Source organism: Triticum aestivum, chromosome 6D, assembly GCF_018294505.1.
Source record: "Triticum aestivum cultivar Chinese Spring chromosome 6D, IWGSC CS RefSeq v2.1, whole genome shotgun sequence".
Taxonomy (NCBI): Eukaryota; Viridiplantae; Streptophyta; class Magnoliopsida; order Poales; family Poaceae; genus Triticum; species Triticum aestivum.
In genome coordinates, this window is record NC_057811.1 from 427,281,387 (window position 1) to 427,302,665 (window position 21,279).

A 21,279-nucleotide genomic window follows, 5' to 3' on the forward strand; every position below is an offset into this window, starting at 1 on the left:
ACCACCACATCGCCAGGGAAGGCATCAGAGGGCGTGACGTCGGCGTTAATGATCATGTCGACAAGCGGGTCGGTGGAGCCGACGGACTCCAAATCGGAGACAGGCTCGTTGGCGATGTGGAGCTTGCCGAAGAGATCGACGAGGCAGCTCTCAGAGCTGGCTGCCCCCGCATCGGGCGCAGGCTCGTCAGAGAGGCGGATCCCGCCAATGAGATCAGCGAGGCAGCTCGCGGTGCAAGCGGCCTCCGCGCCAAGCACCATGTCGAAGCAAATGCCATCGGGCGTGCCGGGCTGGCTGTGCTCGCCAGGAAAGAAGAGGGTTCCCATCCAGAACGTGTTTCCAGACGACGGTGCACCTTGCCCCACGGTGGGCGCCAAATGTCGGGGATATCTAGCGACATATGCCAGGGGTGGCTTATCATGGATGGGGAGAAGAGTACGTCGCCGGGCTCTAGAAGCGGGAGTGAGCGAGACCGCATATGCCTGCGAATCTTACCCAGGTTCGGGGCTCTCCATGGAGATAACACCCCTAGTCCTACTCTGCGGGGTCTCCGCATGATGACTATCGTCAATAGAGTAGCTACAAGATTGCTCCTTGAGCTGTTCAGCTAGAGGAGGAAGAAGGGCAAGGCTAGCTCTACTCCTCTCTCTATATGTGTGTGTGCGTGATTCCAGGGTTCTGAACCCCTTGCATGGGGAAGCCTGGGGTGTTTATATAGGCCTACCCCCCAGGGGCACAATGGTAATCCGGCCGGGTGTAGGACCCGGCGTCAGTGTCTCTGGATGCCGGCTTCTCCGCCGGCTGCTGGGGCTGCCGCTTGGTGGGTCCCGCCGGCTGCCGTGATCTCGGCCAACAGGTAGGGCCCACCGCCTGCAGGCCATGCTGACTGCTTTATACTGTAGCCCCGCTCCTGATGACGGAGACTTTGTCGGGGGGAGCATGGGTACAGTCCCGCCGCCTAACGGGCGCTCACTGTAGCCACACCCCATCTCATCTAGTTAATGGGGCGCAGACTCGGATGGGAAGGGGCCACCTGCTAGGAGTCGGCCCGCCCTCGTTGCCGCCTCCTTGGGGTTCGCCGCCTTCTGGTGGCTCACGGACAGGTAGGGCCCGCTGCCTGCGGGCCGTACCGACCGCCCGTCGTGGGAGCGTGGCTCCCTTTGATGTAGGTGATGTCACGGGCTGCGTGGCAACAGTGCTGCGCCGGGCGAGGGGTATCCGCCTGGTACACCGCACTGTGGCCATGATCCGCCCTGGATTCAGGGTGGCAGGTCGCACTGTAGCCATGCCCCGTCCCGTCGTGGTTATGTGGGTGCAAACTTTGAGGGGACGTGGGGCCGCCTGCTGGGAGTCGGCTCCCTCGTGGCCGCCTTTTGATGTCTTGCCGTCTTCTAGCAGCTGGCCTTCGAGACCAGCCGGCCCAAGAAGCCGGCCGTTCGTCCAGGAAGTGTGAGGGGCGCAACTAGCCCCGATGTATTGAAATACCATAAGGGGCCGATGAGGCTACCCGTCGTCATTTACTCCGACACAGAGATACCTCTCTGATACTCTGAGTGACAAATCCTAATCTCGATCTATGCCAACTCAACAAACACCTTCGGAGATACCTGTAGAGCATCTTTATGATCACCCAGTTATGTTGTGAAGTTTGATAGCACACAAGGTATTCCTCCGGTATCCGGGAGTTGCATAATCTCATAGTCGAAGGAATATGTATTTGACATGAACAAAGCAATAGCAATAAACTGAACGATCATTATGCAAGCTAACGGTTGGTTCTTGTCCATCACATTATTCTCCTAATGACGTGATCTCGTTATCAAATGACAACACATGTCTATGGTTAGGAAACCTTAACCATCTTTGATCAACGAGCTAGTCTACTAGAGGCTTACTAGGAACAGGGTATTTGTTTATGTATTGACACATGTATTTAAGTTTCCGATCAATAAAATTATAGAATGAATAATAAACCTTTATCATGAATAAGGAAATATAAAATAACAACTTTATTATTGCCTCTAGGGCATATTTCCTTCAAGTCACATGGTGATGTGAACTATGAGTGTCAATCACATCGTGATGTGAACTAGATTATTGGCTCTAGTGCAAGTGGGAGACTGATGGAAATATGCCCTAGAGGCAATAATAAAGTTGTTATTATTATATTTCCTTATTCATGATAAAGGTTTATTATTCATGCTAGAATTGAATTGACCGGAAACTTAAATACATGTGTGGATACATAAACAAATACTGTGTCCCTAGTGAGCCTCTACTAGACTAACTCGTTGATCAAAAGATGATTAAGGTTTCCTAACCATAGGCATGTGTTGTCACTTGATAAAGGGATCACATCATTAGGAGAATGATGTGATGGACAAGACCCATCCGTTAGCTTAGAATATGATCGTTCAGTTTATTGCTACTGCTTTCTTAATGTCAAATACATATTCGTTCGACCATGAGATCATGCTAGTCTCGGATACCGAGGAATACCTTGTGTGCTATCAAACGTCACAACGTATCTGGGCGATCATAAAGATGCTCTACAGGTATCTCCGAAGGTGTCTGTTGAGTTGGCATGGATCAAGATTGGGATTTGTCACTCCGAGTATCGAAGAGGTATCTCTTGGCCCTCTCGGTAATACACGTCATAATAAGCTTGCAAGCAAAGTGACTAAGGAGTTAGTTACGAGATGATGTATTACGGAACGAGTAAAGAGACTTGCCGGTAACAAGACTGAACTAGGTATGGATATACCGATGATCGAATCTCGGGCAAGTAACATACTGACAGACAAAGGGAATTATGTATGTTGTCATAATGGTTTGACCAATAAAGATCTTCGTAGAATATGTAGGAACCAATATGGGCATACAGGTTTCGCTATTGGTTATTGACATGAGAGGTGTCTCGGTCATGTCTACATAGTTCTCGAACCCGTAGGGTCTACACGCTTAACGTTCGTTGGCGATATAGTATTAGATGAGTTATGTGAGTTGATGACCGAATGTTGTTCGGAGTCCCAGATGAGATCACGGACATGACGAGGAGCTCCTGAATGGTCCTGAGGTAAAGATTGATATATAGGATGATAGTATTTGGTCATCCGAAAGGTTTCGGAAGTACTGTGTATTTATCGGAGTGCCGGAAGGGGTTCCGGGAGGCCACCGGCAAGTGGTGGGTCTTATGGGCCAAAAGGGGGAAGCACACCAGCCCACAAGGGGGCTGGTGCGCCCCTCCACCTCTGCCCACGCACCAAAGGAAGGGAGGGAAGGAAAGGGGAGGCGCTCTAAGGCAGCCAGCCCCCCTCCCCCCCCCATTTCAAATAAGGAATGGGGGAGCGGCCAGGCAGGCACCCTAGGGCAGCCGCCGGCCACTTAGGGGCGCCCTAGGGGCTGCCTCCTCTCCCCCTCCACCTATATATATGAGAGGAGGGAGAGGGGCAACACACACCACGATTCCCTAACCGTGTGCGGCGCCCCTCTCCCTCTAGTTTGTCCTCGGTCATTTTTTTCAGTGCTCGGTGAAGCCCTGCGGAGATAGTTGCATCACCACCGTCATCACGCCATCGTGCTGTCAGAACTCATCTACTACTTTGCCCGTCTTGCTGGATCAAGAAGGCGAGGACGTCACTAAGCTGATCCAAACTTATGTGTATCCAAAGCAGCATCCGGGATCTCTTTGTACATGTTGGCCATAGTGTTGTGGTCTTTCTTCTTCTCTGCATAAATGTCCAAGTCATCCTCATGTTCCTCACGAGCATTTATAAGCTTGGCCCATTCCTCAACTGTAGATTGGTACCTAGTACCCTCAGACATCCATACTATCCGTCCATCTGGATAGAAGTGTGCAGTGGAGTAGAATTGCATGATGAGCTCATTATTCCACTTGGTGAGCTTCTGGGCAACAAAAGTGTCCACTCCACATGCCTTGAAGCTATCAAGCACACCAGGGAAGTGATCCTCATTTTCCTTGATGAATTCCCAGTCAACCCATTTCATATCACACACAATGGGCTTCTTGTCAAGCAGAATAGTCTCATAGAAGTCCTGTTGTTCCCTAGTGTGAAATCGGTAGTCCACATCAGTCCTTCTCCTGATAGCATATGGATCAGACTGTCTCCATAGTCTTAATCCTGCATCCTTCCTGATTTTCATGTTTTCTGCAACTGGGTGTGCATCAGTGTGGTCAGGTATCTTGGGCTTCAGTTTTGTCAAAACAACAGAATCATCTTCTTCTTCTTCAGCAGCTTGAGGCACTGGGGCCATGTTCTTCTCTTCAGCAGGTATGTTCCTAGTGCTTCTCTTTGGTTTTGTTTTTGGAGTTGGAGCAGCAGCCTTGGGAGCAGCTTTGGGATTTGATGGAGCAGCCCCTGATTTAATCGCATCTCCCATAAGCTTTTGTGCTTTGGGTGCTGGTGCAGCATCCTCTTCCTCTTCTTCTGAAGGTTCTTGCATCATGGAGGGCTTTCCAATGACTCTGGCCATTGTTTTCTTAACCCTCTCCTTCCTCTTCTTCCCTTTCTCAGCTTCTTCAGCAGCTGATTTTGAAGCTTCAGCGGTTGATGTTCTCACTTTTGACATGGGCTGTCTTCTTGCTGGCATCTTTGTTTTCAGACCAAGTTTTGTTGCAGCAGCTGTGCCATACTCTTTCTTCAGCACCTTTTTCTTTGAAGTGGCTTCATCTTCAACAGCAACATAATCTTCATCCTCAGAGTCAGAAGTTTTCTTCTTCCTAGTCCTGGTGGCATTGGACCTCATCCAGTTGCAAGTAATGGGAGCTTTGGGAGGCATGGTGAAAGTCGGCAGTCTATGACAAAAAGGAAAAACGTTCGGGTTAATTATAAGCCGGAGGAGATCTACAGTTCAAAGCTAAGGTGGCGGCTTATGAAGGGGACTAATGATATATACCTAAGTACAGCGGGTTATTTAAGCCGCAGGGGCATTCAGAATAAATTGATTATCTACGGCCTTATCGCATCTAAGCCGGAGGGTTCTACGAAGCATGGTTGTCTGTCAGCCGGAAGATTCTACGGCGCGTGGTTTCTTTAAACCGGAATTGTAAACCGCCAAGATTCAACGATTGCAATTTTTACTAAGTGTGGTAAAACAGGTTTCACACATCGCAGTGAAAATTTTGGATCAAAATGGTCGACTAAAAGGAAAAATTCCTAGACCTAAAAACGGAGGCAGGAGAAGTTCTTGGGTTCGAACAAAGTTCTTATGCAGTACAAAGAAGGCTACTTGCGTGTGAAATGGATCTTAAACAACCACCGCACTAGTTCTATGCAGGTCTAAGATCAAACAGGGGCAGTAACTAGGAGAACTACCGAAACTTGCGGGCAATGGCGACGAACACGAAGAACGCGGACGAATCCTACGGCAGATCTACTCTACAGGACAAGCAGGACTTACAAGAGCTGGAGAGTCGCGGAGGTCGCCGCGTTTCTCTGGTCAGATCAGGGTGATGCAGCATCCTGAGCTGGTGACGACGAGGAGACCCGCGGCGGCGACGGCGGCGTAGCTCAAGCAGTACGGGACAGTAAGAGGAAGAAGACGACAGAGGAAGGAGCGTGAGAAGAGCCCGTCGGGCCGGCCTATTTATAAGGCGAGCTCATAAAGCGGGCGCGAGAATCAAGGAGACCGTGGCGTGGTTATCTCCCCTCACAACGCCTCGGTTTTCGGGATGACAGTAAAGGAAAAGATCCGTTGCGGATCTGGCGGAGTAAAAAAGGGCTTAATGGACGATGACGTCACGGCGGATTATCTGGAGTCCAGAGGATGACGTCACGCCGGGTTATGGCCTTCACACAAATGGTAAGCCGGAGATTTTTCTGTCGAAAGAATTGAAGATTGACATGAGCCGGCTCAAATCAATCTGGGGCCTAATGTTGAGGATATATACCTTAGAGTCACCCGCCAGGAGGGGCCGGGTTACTCATATGGTCGTTGCCAGAAGCCCGGAGCCAAAGCTTGAAGACGATGGGCCAGAGATGGGCTTAAGACCCGGATATTGTTTAAGGCCCGTAGTTACAATCATTATTATGGTAGAACTTGTAGTGTAAGGCAAGTATAGTTGAGAGTCCGAGCCGGACACTCTTATGAGCCGGCCGGGACTCTGAGGGCTGCTGGGCGTCAGCCTCCCTATATAAAGGGACGACCCGGCAGCGGTTTAGGGACAAGAACAATCTCATCGAGAGCCGGGCATAGCAGTTTAGCTCCCTGGTGATCGTAACCCTAATCAATACCACCTCAAACTGGACGTAGGCTTTTACCTTCACCGTAAGGGGCCGAACCAGTATAAACCCTCGTGTTCCTTGTCCCGCATTAACCCCTTCAAGCTTCCTAGCTGCAATGGCTCCACGACTAAGTCCTAACTCGAGGACATCTGCCGTGACAATTCCACGACAGTTGGCGCCCACCGTGGGGCCAGCGCACGGTGGATTTGAGTTCTTGAAGGGCAGCTTCGAAGGGCTCAAGGGATACGCTGTGGGCCGGATGACCAAGAGTCGTCGCGGCAAGCTCTACATTGTCGATGCAAACTGGGGCCCCGACGCCGGCTCAATTGAGTACGGGTACCGGGTCCCCTTCGGCGGAATTCATGTTTTCATTGGCAAGATTGGTGAGCCGGGCCCTGAGCCGGGTCTCTGCGCCGATCTCATCGAGACGGCTCAGCGTGCGCGACCCGCCCGGGCCCGGCCTGCCTTAAGGCATGCTTTTGTGGGGTGTATCCATGGAGGACTCTCTGATCGATCTGGATCTGGTGATGAGACGGCCGCCGGCTCTGACGGCGAGTCGGCCACCGATGAGTCAAACTCGTTGTACCAACTTCAAGATGGCAGGCTCATGGGTTGTTCCGATGGTGACAGTATTCCGGACCTATTTGAGCCGCCAAGTCAGGTTGGAGTTTTTATGGCTGGTGCGCAACCTGTTCAGAACCCCGCTGCTGGAGCGGGAAACCCGGTGCCTTCTCCGGCTCAAGTGCTAATGGATCTCACGGACAAGATGACGGCCCTGTTAACCGCCACGGTTGACCCGGCGGATCAAGCTCGGCATGATGCGGAGGTGGCACAGTTAAAATTGGATCTAGTGAAGGCTAAGGAGGATCTGGCAGCGGAAGGGATCAAGATGACTGCGGAGCGGGCGGCTCTCGATGCCCAAACCCAGTTGATTCAAGCGCAGTCCTTCCGGCTCACAATGGATCAAAATGCGGCCAATGAGGTCCTAAGAAGGAGGCATCAAAAGGCCCAATCTCGACTCCCTCCAGTTTACGATCCACGCAACCTCTTCAACACACCAGGTGCAGGGTCTAGTAACCCGCCAGGGGTCATAGTGCCCGGGTCTGGGGCCCCTATTCAGCCACAAGTGATGGGGCCTCCCCAGGTGCCCCCTGCCCCGCCTCAGTACGTGCCAATACCCCCGGGTCATTATAATAACCCGCTGGAGAACATGGTCGCTGCGGCGGCACGGCTGGCGGCTCTCCCAGTTGACGGCGACTCTCCGACGGCTATTGAAACCCGCCGGGTCAGGGAACTCCTTCAGACGGCACTGGCGCAGCAGGAGGTGTACTCCTACAGCCGGGATAGGATCCACTCGACCCCCCGTCCAGGCCAAAGCCCGAGTTACAGCCGGCACATGGTCTCAGCTACCGGCTCAAGTAACGTCCGACGCCATGACCCGCCCCCTGGCCATGGCCCGGCTTATAACGGAGCCTTCCACGTCGCAGACCAGGACAGAGCGTGGCAAGAGGCGGAGCAGGTGCCACAATTGACGGCTTACCAGACCCCCCCGGCTTATCCGACGACTTCCGTCGACGTGGGTATCCCCACCAGGACGGGGGGTGTCCCTTGTTTAGTACCAGCTATCCGCAATGAGCGTCTGCCCAAGGACTTGAAAGGCCCTAGGAAGGTGCCTAATTACACAGCAGACTTACAGCCTGCAGCCTGGATCGAGAGTTATGAGATGGCCATGGAGCTATTGGAGGTCAGTGAGGCGGCCATGGCTAAGTATTTCACCATGATGTTAGATGGGACTGCCCGCACTTGGTTGAAAGGGCTACCACCGAATTCCATCGGGTCTTGGGCTGAGCTGAAAGCCCGGTTCATCCAAAACTTCAAAGATACCTGTAGGCAGTCTATGTCAATTGTGGATTTGACTAACTGTAAGCAGCAGGAGGGTGAATCCACGACCCATTGGGTTCGCCGGGTTAAGGAGATCATACATTCATCAGATAAGATGGATGCCGGCTCTGCAGTCTTAATGTTGGAACAGAATTGTCGCTTCGTGCCCCTGAAGATGAAACTCGGGCGGCTTATGCGCGACTGCAGTGATATGGGTACACTAATGGCGGCTCTTGTCAAGTACGCCGATTCCGATGGTACCAAGGATCCCCCTTCAGATGATGAAAGGACAGGGAAGGGAAAGAAGAACGGCAATGACAAGGGTCCTCAGCATAACCCGGGGAACCAAGGAGGAGGCAAGCGCAAGGCCGACGGCAGCCTAGAGTTTGTGGCCAACGCCAGCTCACAAGGGAATAACCAGCGATGCAAGGGGAGGCCCCCTCCCCGAGGCGGCGGGTCAGGTCCGACGCTGGAGCAGCTGTTGAATGAGCCTTGTCCAAGGCACGGCTCTAGAGAGGAGCCAGCAACTCATCTGTGGAAGGATTGTGCAATCATGAAGGCCTTTAAAAATTACAATGGCCCGGGCGGCGGCTCAGGCGCCGGCGGCTTTCATGGCCCGGGCGGCGGCTCAAATTCTGGTCCTCAGAGCGGTCAAGGGGGCTTTAATCAACAGTCTGGCCAGGGTCATCAACAACAGCAGGGGGGTTATCAGACCAATCCAAAGCAGCTTAGCGGTGGACAGTATCATGTGTTTACCACCAGCCTGTGTAAGCGAGATCAGAAGCTTCATAAGAGGGCAGTGAACGCTATTGAGCCGGCAGTCCCACGCTACTTGCGGTGGTCTGAGCAGCCCATAGTGGTGGCTCCTCGGGTGGATAACCCGGGCCACTTGGCCTTAGTGGTGGCTCCTCAAGTGGGAGGATATAAGTTCACAAAGGTGCTCATGGATGGAGGCAGCAGCATCAACATCCTCTATTATGAGACTTTTCGCCGTATGGGGTTGGTTGATAAGAACCTCAGCCAGTCAAACACTATCTTCCATGGTGTGGTACCTGGTAAGTCTGCTTATCCAGTCGGCAAGATCGAATTAGAAGTGGCCTTTGGAGATGAGAACAACTACAGGGTGGAGAAATTGACCTTTGAGGTGGTCAAGATAAGAAGTCCGTACCATGCTATATTTGGACGGCCGGCTTACGCCAAATTTATGGCACGGCCGTGTTATGTGTACTTACAGCTCAAGATGCCAGGTCACAATGGGACCATTACGGTTCACGGCAGCCGGAAAGTGGCTCTGGAGTGTGAGGAAGGCGATGCGGCTTATGCAGAGTCTGTTTGTGCTACAGAGGAGTTGAACTTTTACAAGGACAATGTTGACCCAACAGATATGACCTCTCTGAAAAAGCCGACTACGGAGAATGAGCCAGCGATGAAATTTAAGTCGGCTGATGAAACTAAGCTTGTTGATTTTGTTCCAGGAGATTCATCTCAGCAGTTTAGCATCAGTGCCAATCTGGATCCACAATAGGAAAGCGCGCTCATCGAGTTCATCCGTGAGAATAGGGACATCTTCGCATGGAAACCTTCTGACATGCCAGGTGTACCTAGAGAACTCGCTGAGCACACTCTCAATGTTGATCCAAAATTTAAGCCGGTCAGGCAGTTCCTTCGGCGGTTTAACGAAGAGAGGCGGAAGGCTATTGGTGAAGAGGTGGCCCGGATCTTGGCGGCCGGGTTTATTGTTGAAGTCTTTCACCCAGAGTGGTTGGCTAACCCGGTGCTCGTACTCAAGAAGAACGGCACCTGGCGGATGTGTGTGGATTACACGGACTTGAATAAGGCGTGTCCGGCTGATCCTTTTGCCCTCCCCCGTATTGATCAAATCATTGATGCTACGGCAGGTTGTGCATGCTTAAGTTTCTTGGATGCTTATTCCGGATATCATCAGATTAAGATGGCAGTTAAGGACCAGGAGAAGACGGCGTTCATCACTCCCTTTGGAGCCTTCTGCTATGTGTCTATGCCCTTTGGACTCAAGTGTGCATAGGCGACTTACCAGCGTTGTGTACAGAACTGTCTTCATAAACAAATTGGGCGCAATGTTCACGCTTATGTGGACGATATTGTGGTTAAGTCCATAAAAGAGGAAACCCTGATAGATGATTTAAGGGAAACCTTTGATAATCTCCGGGTCTACAAGATGATGCTTAACCCGGCCAAGTGTGTCTTTGGTGTTCCTGCAGGCAAACTCTTGGGTTTCTTGGTTTCTGACAGAGGCATTGAGGCTAACCCGGAGAAGATCAAGGCCATCACCTCCCTGGCTAAGCCGGCGTGTATAAATGACGTTCAGCGCTTGGCGGGTCGCATCGCTGCTTTAAGCCGGTTTATAAGCCGTTTGGGTGAAAAGGCCATGCCCTTATATCAGTTGATGAAGAAAACTGATAACTTTGTCTGGAATGATGCAGCTAATACTGCCTTTGAGGATTTGAAGAAGCAAGTTGGCAGAGCCCCCAGTCCTTGCTGCTCCGGTTGATAAGGAGCCCTTACTGCTGTGTGTGGCGGCAAACGCACGAGCCGTCAGTGTGGCTATTGTGGTGGAGCGCAAGGAGGAGGGCAAGGAGCATCCGGTTCAGCGGCCGGTTTATTATGTCAGCGAAGTGCTCATTGAGTCCAAGCAGCGGTACCCGCATTGGCAGAAGCTTGTGTATGGTGTGTTCATGGCGATCCGGAAACTTAAGCATTATTTTCAGGGTCATCCCATCACTGTGGTCAGTTCTGCCCCTCTTGGTGATATCATTCAAAACAGAGAGGCCACAGGGAGAATTGCTAAGTGGGCTATAGAACTTGGACCTCATGGTCTAAAATATGTGCCACGCACTGCTGTTAAATCTCAGGACTTGGTGGATTTCATCAATGATTGGACAGAGTCACAAGCGCCCGAGCAAAAGCCGGATAACACGTATTGGACTATTCACTTCGATGGGTCCAGGCAGTTGGAGGGCTCGGGGGCTGGCGTTGTATTGGCTTCCCCTAAAGGTGACAAGTTCCATTATGTGCTATAGTTGATGTTTCCTTGCACTAACAATGCGGCTGAGTACGAGGCCTTGCTCCACGGTCTTCGGATGGCTAAGGAGATGAGCTTGAGCCGGGTAAGGTGCTTCGGTGACTCGGACTTGGTGGCTCAACAAGTATCAGGCAAGTGGGACTCTAAGGACCCTCTCATGGCGGCTTATCGCTGCGAAGTTGATGCCATTGCTGGGCACTTTCAGGGCTACCAAGTAGAGCACATTGATCGCAGGAAGAACGAGGCGGCTGATGCTCTAAGCCGGCTAGGCTCTCAGCGAAAGCCGGTGCCGCCTAACACTTTCCTGGACGTCCTATATAGCCCTTCGGTTAAGTTGCCTACGGAGGAAGACTTGGCTGTCCCTGACCCGGAGGCACGACTGGTGGCGGCTCTCCATATCATACCAGACTGGACAATGCCATATCTGGCTTATATGACCCGGGGCGAGTTGCCTGAGGATGAAACTTTGGCCAGGCAGGCTAAGTCAATGATCGTTATCGATGGCGAGTTGCATCATCGCAGTGTTACAGGAGCATTTCAGCGTTGTGTCTCCCCTGAGGAAGGCCAAGAGATCTTGCGTGAGATCCATGAAGGGGATTGTGGCCATCACGCCGGCTCAAAGTCCCTTGTGGCCAAGGCTTTTCGTCATGGTTTTTATTGGTTGACGGCTCATGCTGATGCAGAGGACTTGGTCAGTAAATGCGATGGTTGCCAGAGGTTCTCACGACGGGCTCATGTGCCGGCTCAGGAGCTGAGGATGATCCCAATCACTTGGCCCTTTGCGTTCTGGGGGCTTGATATGGTTGGGCCTTTTAAAAGGTCCAAGGATAAGAAGACCCACCTCTTGGTGGCAGTTGAGAAATTCACAAAGTGGGTGGAAGCGGAGCCAGTTAGCAAGTGCGATGCAGCCACGGCGGTTCAATTTATGAAAAAGGTGATTTTCCGCTTTGGCTTTCCACACAGCATTATAACTGACAATGGCACCAATCTCTCCAAAGGCACCATGGAAGAGTTTTGTGAACGCGAGCATATCCGACTTGATGTTTCCTCAGTGGCTCACCCTCAATCCAATGGTCAAGCTGAGAGAGCTAATCAGGAGATTCTGAAAGGTATCAAGCCCCGGCTTTTGGTCCCTTTGCAACGGACGCCGGGTTGTTGGGTGGAGGAGTTGCCCTCCGTGTTATGGAGCATCAACACTACTCCTAACAGGTCTACAGGCTTCAAGCCTTTCTTCATGGTTTATGGAGTAGAAGCAGTCCTCCCCAGTGACATCCGTCACGACTCACCTCGCGTGGCGGCTTATGTTGAGACGGATAATGAACAGGTGCGCCAAGATGCTCTTGACTTGTTGGACGAACAGCGTGATGTGGCAGCAGCCTGTTCAGCGATATACCAACAAGACCTGCGCCGTTATCATAGCCGCCGGGTCAAATCCCGGGTCTTCCAGGAAGGCGACCTCGTGCTCCGGCTCATCCAGGATCAAACAGATGCACACAAGTTATCCCCACCTTGGGAAGGGCCCTTTGTGGTCAGCAAGAACTTGCACAATGGGTCATATTACCTCATTGACATTCGGGAGCACAAAGATTCACGTAAGTCGGAGGAAGAGACCCATCGGTCGTGGAACATAGCTCAGCTTCGGCCTTACTACACTTGAGCCACCGGCTCTCGTGGTGTACATATTTCTCTCAGCCATGTATATATTATGATAAGCAATAAAGCAGGACCTCTGTCCTTTTTTCCCCTCCAAATATGCACGTGTTGTTTTTATTGCAAGATTACATGATGACTTAAAGGAGGATCCGGCTTATGATCGTATTCGAATCTAGCCGTAAGCAGTAAAGTCACTTGGGGGCTTCCTGTTCAAACATGGGTCGTATTCGAACCAAAGAGAACATAGCTGTCGATACCCATTTGATTGGCACAATGCCGAGCTCATTGGGAGGTTACCTTTGGTCATATCTGAATCATCGTTTAACCCCTCTGAGAACCGACGTGGATCGTATTCGAATAAGCGTCGTTAAACAATTCTTAAAATCACTTGGGGGCTTCCTGTTCAAACATGGGTCGTATTCAAACCAAAGAGAACATAGCTGTCGGTACCCTCTTGATTGGCATCGCCACACCCACTGGGGGCTATATGATCGTATACGAATCTTAGCATAACCCCTTTGGGCCGGGTCTCTGGTCGTATTCGAACCGGAAGCCCCTAAGTTCTTCTGCTTTATCACAAGTTGTCTTTGATTATATCAAGGTGTGTACAGCCGGGTCTCACTTTGCCGGCTTAACCTTGGTTTACAGTATTGCTGAACGCAATGGGTGTTATAAGGCAGGTAAACCGGAGTTGTGGTCCCAACTTCCTCATCCGGATTATTTAAACCGGAAGTATGCTTGTAGACCGTTCAGTATGTTCTGACGGCTGTATTCAGGATATCATTGAAGACAAGTCCTTTTTGATTCATATTCCGGGTTATCTAAAATTTGTGATTTTCAGGACGGTAAGCCGCCTCGAGACTTGTGGTTTGCCCCTCTATGCAGGATAATTAAAGGCACCTCTTTTGAGGTTAAGAAAAGCAAAGGATTGATTATGACCCGGAGAAGTATCAAAGAGACAACTTCAAAAGACTTTAGCATTCAATACATGCACGATGGCACGGCAGAGATAAACTGTTGCACCTACTCTATTACAAAACTCATCAAGTCTAAAAAGGGTGGAGCATTGTTTGGTAAACCGCCAGCCGAGTCACGATGCCCGCTGAGTTGAAGTCTCCGGCTCGTTCCTATCCTCTCCTTCGGCTGATCCCAAGACCTGGAAGGTTGATGACTTCCAGTCGATGCCGCTGAGAGCTTCGAATTGGGCTTCCTCGTCAATTAACCCGGCCGGGTCAATCTCCGGGGCGAAGGTGTGCTGACGAGCCGGCGGGATCAGGTTGAGGGCTTCATAGCGAGGGGTTGGAATCCTTTGATTCTCCGCATCATAACCCGGCTGGTACTTGGTCAGATCTATGTCGTTCCCGATAAGGGTGGCCACCGGGCGTACAGCCTTCACGCAAGCTGCGAAGTCCTTCTGATCGAAAGCTGAGCCGTCTTCCTTCAGGCTTGGATAGCCAAGGGCGATGTCCGCCGGGTCTAACTCCGGCAGGAATGCCTTGGCCCGGCTCAGCGCGGCGATCGCTCCGGCTCTCGCAGAGGCCCGTCGCAGCTCCTGGATCCGCTGAGGCAGAACGGCGAGCCGGCGCAGGACTTCTGCCAGGTGAGTCGGCACCTCGTTGGATAGGGCCACCACAGCTAAGGCACGCTGTGACCCGGTGTAGAGCTGCTTCACCAGGGTATACACGGCCTTTAGCTTGGTGACCATGCTCTGGTTGAGGTTGGCACTTCTGGGACCTGTTTAACAGAATCAGATAAGCCGGCGACAAGGATGAATCATGAGATATAAACATTCTAAACTTGATGAAAGCCGGTGAGGCGACTTACCGAAGATGGCGGCCACCATCTGGGAAACCTGGCGCTTTAGGCCAGAGAGCTCGGCGGTCTTCTCGGAGAGAGCCTTCTCCGCCTGTTCAGCCCGGGTCACCAGTGCGGCCTTCTCTTCGGCCCAGGCTTTTCGCTCAGCATCAAACTCTGTCTTCAGCTTCTCTTGAGCGGCGATGCTGGATACAAACTTGGCGTTTGCCTTCCGGGTCTCCATCTCTTGCATCTTCAGCCGGTTCTTGAGATCCGCAAGGTCCGCCTATAGCTTCTTGCCAACAGCCTGCATATATTTCCGGGTTATTAACAGTTACCATATAAGTCCCAAGCGTTTTCCAAGCAAAGACACTTGGCACTTGGGGGCTAATGCATATTGAACGTATCTATCTACAAACTGCCGGCTCAATGGAGTAAGCCGGAACCTAAGTCTACAACATATTCAATCATAAGTCGTTGACTTGGGGGCTAGCATGGAAAAGGCAACTATGCAGTAAGTAAGTGGACAGCAGAATGATACCTCAGATTTTGCTGGATCTGGTTTACCATGGCGACCTCTGCGTCCCGGCTCTTGTGTACTTGGCTGATGTAGCCAGAGACGAGCTCTCCAATGCTCAGGTTGGTGTAGTTGGAGAGGTCCAGATTCGCCCGGTGGGGCTGCAGCAACTCCCCCTTAGCGGAGCACTTGGCCAGCACGGTCGGTCTCCCCGGCTCAACAAACTCCGTCCGGGTGATTACCATGTCCGGGTCGTCTGCTGGTGGAGCTGAGCCGGAGGCCTCCGGGTTAACCGAAGCTTCTGTAGTGGCCTTGGTAGTTGGGGCAGCGGCCTCAGGCGCCTTGTCGGTTGGAATGGTGGCTTCGGGGGCGGAGGCAGCTGGCGGTTCTTGAGCCGTCACCTCTGGTTCAGGTAAATCCGGCACTCCGGCTGACTTGGTCTTCTTCGCTCTCTTGGTGAGTTTTGCCTGGGCACTGAAAGGACAGAAGCGTTAAGCACACAAATGGTAAGTAAGGACAAGTATAATATGAGATGGTTGTTATTACCCGGGCGCGGTCTTGAAAGTCGGAAGACTCGACTGCATAGAGTCGCCCGAAGAGGGGGAGGTCTCCTGATAATTGGAGTCAGAAGAATTGAGTGGCTGACGGATAACACCCGCCAACGGATGAAAGGGGTACAAGTGGGAAATAACCTCAGTTCGGCGCTTCCTTGTTGCGTCGGGTAACCCGGCGGAGAGGTCGGTGTCCTTGTTGGTCCGGGTGTGACGCCGGCTTTCATGAACCTGTCGCTTCAAAATAAATTGAGGGTCTTGATAAGCTAAAGGATGTGAAAAGCTTACTTTCCGGGTTACCCTTCGGACTTTCAGCTGTGGCAAGGGCTCCGAGTCGGAGGAAAGTGACATTACCTCTTCAACCACCGGGTTACTTGCGCTGGTGTCATCCTGTCAATAAGCAAGTATTGATAAGGCGGACAGCAACAAACAGTGAATATAGCAGGGACTTAAAGACTCAGGGGTTACCTCTGACTCGGAGCTGTCGCTTAATTGCATCAGCTCGGAGGCAGTAGGCCTGCTTCCTTTCCTGCGAGGGGCGGCTTTCTTGGCCGCCTCATGGTCGTATTTGACCCGCCAGAACTTGTCGTCAGCCTGAAAAATACAATGGTGGTTTCATTCGAAGATTCAGGTGAAAGTTATATACAGTAGAAGATTGGATATTCAGATTGGCGGCTTACCACTGGGGCTGGGTTGGTCTTGCAGAAGGGTGCTAACCCGGTCCTTCCACAGTCTGCCAGGCTCTCGTTCAAGAGAGCCTTGGTCATTTCCTCTGCAACGTCTTCTGGAAGATCATTGCGGCTGTGTCTCTGAGGGTCATCCTTTCGTCCTGTGTACTCACACATTAAGCCGGGGCGGCGGCTCAATGGGATCACCCGCCATGAGATCCAGACCCGGACCAGGTCGATTCCGTTCAGACCATTGCCCAGGAGAGCCTTGATCTTGTTGATAGTGGGGAGCAGAGGCTGGCGCTCCGCTTGAGTCAGCTTGTCTGACAGTGGGTGAGTCGGCTCTAGACGTGTTGGGCGAAAGCCGGGCAGCGGGCTTTCATCAGCCGGGGATGTATCTTGGCAGTAGAACCAAGTCATGTTCCAGTCCTTTGGGTGGCTCGGCGGCTCTGCGTAAGGGAAAAGGCAGTCCCTACGCTGCTGGATGGAGATACCACCTAACTCCAGACTTGGCCCATTGGCGCACTCATTCTGGCGGTTTAACTAAAAAAGCTCTCTGAAGAGCAGCAGACTAGGTTCTTCTCCAAGGTAAACCTCGCAGAAGACTTGGAAGTTGCAGATGTTGGACACTGAGTTGGGTCCAATGTCTTGAGGTCGCAAGTCGAAGAAGTTTAGCACGTCCCTAAAAAACTTTGAGCCGGGCGGTGCGAAGCCCCGGCTCATGTGATCCGCAAAAATCACTACCTCCCCATCCTTTGGCTATGGCCTCTCTTCTGACGGATCAGGGGCACGGTAGGACATGATGTCTTTCTTGGGCAGATATCCCGACTTAACAAAATCAGCTAGGGTCTCGTTGGTGACATTGGACCTCATCCAGTTGCAAGTAATGGGAGCTTTGGGAGGCATGGTGAAAGTCGGCAGTCTATGACAAAAAGGAAAAACGTTCGGGTTAATTATAAGCCGGAGGAGATCTACAGTTCAAAGCTAAGGTGGCGGCTTATGAAGGGGACTAATGATATATACCTAAGTACAGCGGGTTATTTAAGCCGCAGGGGCATTCAGAATAAATTGATTATCTACGGCCTTATCGCATCTAAGCCGGAGGGTTCTACGAAGCATGGTTGTCTGTCAGCCGGAAGATTCTACGGCGCGTGGTTTCTTTAAACCGGAATTGTAAACCGCCAAGATTCAATGATTGCAATTTTTACTAAGTGTGGTAAAACAGGTTTCACACATCGCAGTGAAAATTTTGGATCAAAATGGTCGACTAAAAGGAAAAATTCCTAGACCTAAAAACGGAGGCAGGAGAAGTTCTTGGGTTCGAACAAAGTTCTTATGCAGTACAAAGAAGGCTACTTGCGTGTGAAATGGATCTTAAACAACCACCGCACTAGTTCTATGCAGGTCTAAGATCAAACAGGGGCAGTAACTAGGAGAACTACCGAAACTTGCGGGCAATGGCGACGAACACGAAGAACGCGGACGAATCCTACGGCAGATCTACTCTACAGGACAAGCAGGACTTACAAGAGCTGGAGAGTCGCGGAGGTCGCCGCCTTTCTCTGGTCAGATCAGGGTGATGCAGCATCCTGAGCTGGTGACGACGAGGAGACCCGCGGCGGCGACCGCGGCGGAGCTCAAGCAGTACGGGACAGTGAGAGGAAGAAGACGACAGAGGAAGGAGCGTGAGAAGAGCCCGTCGGGCCGGCCTATTTATAAGGCGAGCTCATAAAGCGGGCGCGAGAATCAAGGAGACCGTGGCGTGGTTATCTCCCCTCACAACGCCTCGGTTTTCGGGATGACAGTAAAGGAAAAGATCCGTTGCGGATCTGGCGGAGTAAAAAAGGGCTTAATGGACGATGACGTCACGGCGGATTATCCGGAGTCCAAAGGATGACGTCACGCCGGGTTATGGCCTTCACACAAATGGTAAGCCGGAGATTTTTCTGTCAAAAGAATTGAAGATTGACATGAGCCGGCTCAAATCAATCTGGGGCCTAATGTTGAGGATATATACCTTAGAGTCACCCGCCAGGAGGGGCCGGGTTACTCATATGGTCGTTGCCAGAAGCCCGAAGCCAAAGCTTGAAGACGATGGGCCAGAGATGGGCTTAAGACCCGGATATGGCTTAAGGCCCGTAGTTACAATCATTATTATGGTAGAACTTGTAGTGTAAGGAAAGTATAGTTGAGAGTCTGAGCCGGACACTCTTATGAGCCGGCCGGGACTCTGAAGGCTGCTGGGTGTCAGCCTCCCTATATAAAGGGACGACCCGGCAGCGGTTTAGGGACAAGAACAATCTCATCGAGAGCCGGGCATAGCAGTTTAGCTCCCTGGTGATCGTAACCCTAATCAAAAGCACCTCAAACTGGATGTAGGCTTTTACCTTCACCGTAAGGGGCCGAACCAGTATAAACCCTCGTGTTCCTTGTCCCGCATTAACCCCTTCAAGCTTCCTAGCTGCGATGGCTCCACGACTAAGTCCTAACTCGAGGACATCTGCCGTGACAATTCCACGACACCTCTCCTTCCTCTTCTTCCCTTTCTCAGCTTCTTCAGCAGCTGATTTTGAAGCTTCAGCGGTTGATGTTCTGACTTTTGACATGGGCTGTCTTCTTGCTGGCATCTTTGTTTTCAGACCAAGTTTTGTTGCAGCAGCTGTGCCATACTCTTTCTTCAGCACCTTTTTCTTTGAAGTGGCTTCATCTTCAACAGCCACATAATCTTCATCCTCAGAGTCAGAAGTTTTCTTCTTCCTAGTCCTGGTGGCAGCCTTTCGCAGATTGCTTGGAGTGCTCCTGTTGCCTTCATCATAGCTGCTAGAGGGATCTGAACCCTCACTCATCTACACCTGTTGCTCAGACCTGTTTTGACTATCACTCTGGTCAGACATCTCTGCTAATATTCTGACAGCAGACCCTGTGAATAGGTTATAGATGAGGTAGAGTAGATGAGCATCACAAAGTATAGGAGTTTTGCAAAAAGGATGACTTAAAAACTTAGTTTTAGTTCTTCACAGAAAGCATTTCGGATCTACCGATTTGTAAACTCGGTGATACCGAAGCAGCTTTTGGAACCTGAACTAGTGAACTTGGTCAGACCAAGTCACGGTTCGGTGGTACCGAGACTGCTAGGGTTTCACAGAGAATCGAACTCGGTCACACCGATTTGCAATTTTCGGTCAGACCGAAAATGCATGTGGACTGGCCTAAGCCAAAATCGGTGAGACCGATTTCTACAATTCGGTCGGTCCGAGATGAATTCGGCGGAGACCTAACCCTAAATTTTCAAATCAAAACTAATCTACGGGATGTTTTCGCTGGACAGGATGATTTCAATCGTGGCAAGAATCATGGCAAAGCAATGTGCTAAGAATCGGAGTTAAGGATTAGCACAAAGTTCAAGTTCGTACCCTAGTTCGGCGACGAACTTGGTACGGCGGCAACGGCGGTGGAGATTTCCGTCTACGGCGGCGGAGACCAGCGGCGGGAGGTCGCTGGCGACGAGAGGACGATCCGGAGACCCGAGGAGGCAGAGTAGGTTACGCGCGGGCGAGGAGGTTTGGAAAGTTTTCCAAAATTTGGCTTGTCGGTATATATAACCTGACCCTGTCGGTGTGACATTGTGGAACGACTCGGTGGCACCGAGATGCAAAACTGCAAGCAGTTACTGCAACTCAGTGTGACCAAAAAGTTCTAACCGGTTGCACCGAGAGTGAAAACCCTAGATCAACTTAGTGACTCGGTAGGACCGAAAAGGATGAATCGGTCAGACCGAGATGCACAAAGAGGTTTTGGAGGTTTAAGTCAATGACGAATCGGGAACTCTGAGTGCTCCTCACACAGAGTGGTTCGAATCTGACTTGATCAAACTTTGTGATGTAGCATGAATAGAGTTTGAGACGAGAAAAGCATAGATAGCTAGAGGGAGTTCTTAGGCATTCTTGTCCATCCATTTGGCAAAAGAGAAAGAGCCAAACAATCAAAACAACAAATGGATGTCCTCGAATGAGTAAAATATGCAACCAACATGCTCACATAATAAAATGGCAAATGAAATATGTGACAAAGCATGCACAAACACTCTAGCATCTATCAAGCAGTTTGGCGATGACTAGGTCATCTATATATGAGTATATTGACTTAGGAGTCAAATGAGAACATTTGATCATAGGTCATACTCATCGTTTAAGCACAAGTGGGGTTACACTTTTACATAAAGCATTGTTGTGTTCACACCATTAGAGTTGCTTTAGCTCAATTGATTAGAGTAAAGCTCCCCCTAGATGTGATATCCCCCCTAAGAGGGATGAACTAACATTGGGTTTTGTCGATGATGACTTCATGTATGTGTTGAAGATGTAGATGCTCAATGTTGATGTAGATCATTTGGAGCAATCCTTTGGAGTGAGTTCACTTTCAATACCTACACGGGTTAGTCCCACAAGGAACAAACAATGATATCCATAGACATAGAGTGATGCATACACAAGATGATGTCCATGAAAGCATTAGGTTACCTTGTCCCTTGTCTTACCAACAAGAGGGTTTGTGACTCCTTGAACTAGTGCAAGATAAGGAAGTTGTTTGCACTTGTCCTTGCCAAAATGATAAGAGTGAAGTATGTTGGCGGAGTCACCCTCAAGAACTCTTTAGTTCTTCTTCTTCTTGATCCACACCATCTTGATGGGAATCCTTGGAGTTGTAGTTGTACTTGATGAAGTAGAACTTGATGTGGTCTTGGGAACCCACTTGACCAAGGCCTTAGGTGCTTCTTCAAATGCATCAATTTCCTCTTGAAGCTTGTCCTTTCCATTTTGCTTGTGGTCTTGTGGAGGAAGATCATCTTGAGCTTGTGTCCCTCTGAAAGAAGTAGGATCATACTTCTCTTGTTGAGGAACAAACTTCA